This window comes from Papilio polytes, unplaced genomic scaffold (genome assembly GCF_000836215.1).
Source record: "Papilio polytes unplaced genomic scaffold, Ppol_1.0 DF824069.1, whole genome shotgun sequence".
Lineage (NCBI taxonomy): Eukaryota > Metazoa > Arthropoda > Insecta > Lepidoptera > Papilionidae > Papilio > Papilio polytes.
In genome coordinates this window covers 2,312,380-2,315,921 of record NW_013525135.1, presented here as the reverse complement: position 1 = coordinate 2,315,921, position 3,542 = coordinate 2,312,380, and the positions used below count along the sequence as shown (strand labels likewise).

General features: G+C 32.3%; 1 long non-coding RNA gene across 1 annotated transcript in view; it reads left to right on the top strand.

Moving 5' to 3' along the window:
• LOC106100148 overlaps positions 1 to 677 on the top strand; it is a 7,159-nt gene extending 6,482 nt beyond the window's left edge. The window contains exon 3 of the long non-coding RNA XR_001225419.1: positions 644 to 677. This is a non-coding gene — a long non-coding RNA (uncharacterized LOC106100148). The remainder of the gene's footprint in view (positions 1 to 643) is intronic.
• Positions 678 to 3,542: the final 2,865 nt, after the last annotated feature.

Here is a 3,542-nt window from a genome sequence, read left to right as displayed (position 1 = left end):
GTTTTATAAAATATATGACAAGTTGTGGCTCGAACGCTCAGTTGCAGTCTCGGCGCTCAGTCACCAACAAGCTCATTGTTTTCCTAGTCGTCACCACGGAACGTGTGATATCTTTGCGTTGTCACATTGGAGTTCAGTTTGTGTGTTTTGAAGTAATTTACAAGTATTGTTGATGTGGCCGTCTGTCTATATTTTAAAGGAAGTCATTTGTGTCGAAATATCTAACACGATATAGACATAGTCATAGACATAGATATAGATACACCATTCTGGAAGTATCATTGTTAATATATTCAATTGTAATTAGTAACAAAAACTGAATGACTTGAGTTTTCTTGAGAGAGTGAGTGAGTGAGTGAGTAAGTGAGTAGCAAACATTGTATTGTCAGTCGCAGGGTGTAAGCATTAAGGAAATTCGTTCGTTCAAGGGACGACCGCAGATTGTAATTCCCTTACCGAATTCCGGGGTATCTTTTACGAAAGTAATTCTTATTAAGTTACGAATTGGTTCTTCCTGTTAGGAGGAATAACGTGGGAACATATTTGAAAAAAAGAAATTAACTTCGATCTGTATTATGAAACGAAATATAATCTTTCAGCGTTAACAATTTTAAATGATTTTCTATGTTTATTTTTTATTAAGAAAGCGAGGCAAACGAGCGGCGAGAACACCGAGGTGTTAACGACGCCCATGGACATCCGCAATACCAGAGGAACTACAGATGCGTTGCTGGCCAGAAATGGTATGCTCGCTTTGTTTTATTATTGTCATAGTTATAGAAATCAAATGCAATTGTATCTAGCCAATTTTCAAACCACAAACATGGTCAACTTTTAACTAATAAACAGATATAAAATATAGGAAGTTTAGCCGCCTGATTGTCGCTAAATGTTTACAAATTTACGGCAATGCAAGTGTTAAGTTTCCTGAATTAATAAATTTAAATAACGATGAAACCAAAACGTATAAAGTAATGTTGTTTTGAACGATTTCAACTTAGTTTAATTGGTTTATCAAAACTTGGAAAATCCATGGCGATTGACTTTAAAAGAAAACCAGTAATTTTATCAAAAAAAATTACAAATTACTTCCCTTTGTAAATTATCAATGCGTTGCAAAGATTTTACATATAGAAATATTTAGTATAGACAAGTCGCTCTAATGTACCCTTCATTATACAATTATTACTTAAAACTAAGTATATTCAAGCTTAACCGTTAATAATTCCGTACACTTGTCTCGAAGCACGTCGTATGAGAGTAAACAAAGATCAAAAATATTGGCTCCACGCAGCGATATTAATATTTTAGCTTGTGTCAACATCACGCCCTCGTCTGATAACGTTAATATTATTAGGTGTGTTCATGATCGACAAAACATGACATCGCAGTATGAAAAATGTATTCCCGTTTTCGATCTGCATATTCAAAGGCCAAGTACTTGACGTTACTCTTGAAATTTTATGTTCTTTGGGACATGTTAGGCAGAATATCATCGACAGACTCTCAGAAGCTTGGAAAATATCGCTAAATACTAATCGTGCAAGGTATAAAGTACATCATTGATTTTACACCACTTATTTTACAAAACATAGTTTTCCGAAATAGGTCGTAAATACGTCTTCGCGTTATCAAATTGAACATGAACATTTTTCCCACCATTTCTACCAATCTTTGCAATATTTAACTAAAACTACTCGTACATTTTATATTGAAAACATTTTACAATGGTTTGCTATTCCAGAAAAATATTAAAACAAAAAGTTTTGTTTGTAAAAGTTACAACCGCTGTTTCACGGGAACCATTCTTTCCAACTGTTTGATTTGTTTGATACGATGCCAAGCTTACAATGTATACAATAAAATTGTACTCGTATTTGTATAGTCAATGGTTAGTTAGTAAAAACGATTGTTATAGTTAGTCAAAATACACTACATATACATACATTAATAAAAATAATCACTGCTTGATGGGTGAAATTGATGATTGTTTTTTAATAAAAAGCAGTAATCAATTAGGTGATTGTTACTTCATAGATAAGATTCTAGCATTTACAAACGTCTTATTAATAATAATGCAGTTAAAAGTTAGGACCAACTTTCAAAGTAAACAACAGGGCGTGATATAAACATCGCAAAGCTCGTCGCGGTGTCATTACAAATCCCTCAAAGAAAGCCCTCAAAGAAGTTTGGGTCAGCGCTATACATAGATGAGGGTTTCTTTCAATTCCCCTGACCTGCTTTTAGTATGCCCTACTATGAATTAATTCTGTGCCCTAAATACAAACAGACCTTCCTACTTACAGAATTCAATTGTTTGTCGCACAAAAACTGAGTTTTATCTATACCAATGTTATGAAGGGAAAAGTTTTTTTATGAATTGAAATAAATCAAAAATTTATATGCCGATATCATAAATTCATTCACCATTCATATTTTGAATTATTTTTATTTCACGCGGGCGAAGTCGCAGTCAACAGCTAGTCATAGATAATTAAATACTATACTTTTAGTTTACTAATTTCATAACCATAAAATCTTATACTTGCCAGGGTTAAAGAAGGTTCTTTCGTTAGAAGCTCTTCAGTCATTTTCAACTTTCTTAAACTAACTAAAACTAAAACTAATAAAATTCACTTTAATGTCTAATAACAGGCTATATTTATTAAGTTTTTAAATATTTAATTCTGTTAATTATATTTTAAGTTGTAAATCTGTCTTAGCTAGAGAATATTTCAGATATTATTGGCAACGAACCAAATGAATTAATTACACTCGCTTATTACGAGTCAGCTTGAGACTTAAGAAATATCGCTGTTATCTTTAAAGTTTCTAGGTTATATGAAAGTTATGTAACTATTTATGCAAATATACAGTTGAAATAATTATCAATTCGTCTAAAAACTTATAAGGTTTATCTCGTTTTTATAATAGTGACTTATCAAGTCTAGGTTTACACCATTAAGAGCCTGGCTGATAGAGGCTTTGAAAGCTTAAAAATGACATCACTGTCAGATAAGGGGATAAAATCCGATATTTCCATAACATATTAGATTGTTATCAAACAATTTACGATTTGGTGGGACAAGCCCAAAGGCTTTTAAACTAGATTTTTAGCCGACAAAGAGATTTTAGTGTGTCAAATGCCTCATGATAGTCACTTGATGTCTCGCCAAAGCCACTTTACACCATATTAATTTATTCACACGTTCCAAAAACGATCGAAAAGAAACAAGAAAAAGCAACTAGGAAAAATTAATTGACAATGGTTAAGAAGGCGTAACGTTTTTTTTTTATCTTTATAGTCGGATGATTTTAATTGGTAAAAAGATAATGTTTATAAGATTTTCTAACAAGCTAACCTTGTAGTGAAGTCGCAACTCTGGAGTCGTTAGCGCGCCATTTTGAATACGGCATTATTCAAATAGATTCAGTTCGAGTTCACAGCATTTGAATAGGAATCTAAAATTTAAAATGGATCCTATTCAGAAAATCTAAGGTAATATTGGAGGACGTGATCTATTAGTAGATGTAATCATTTT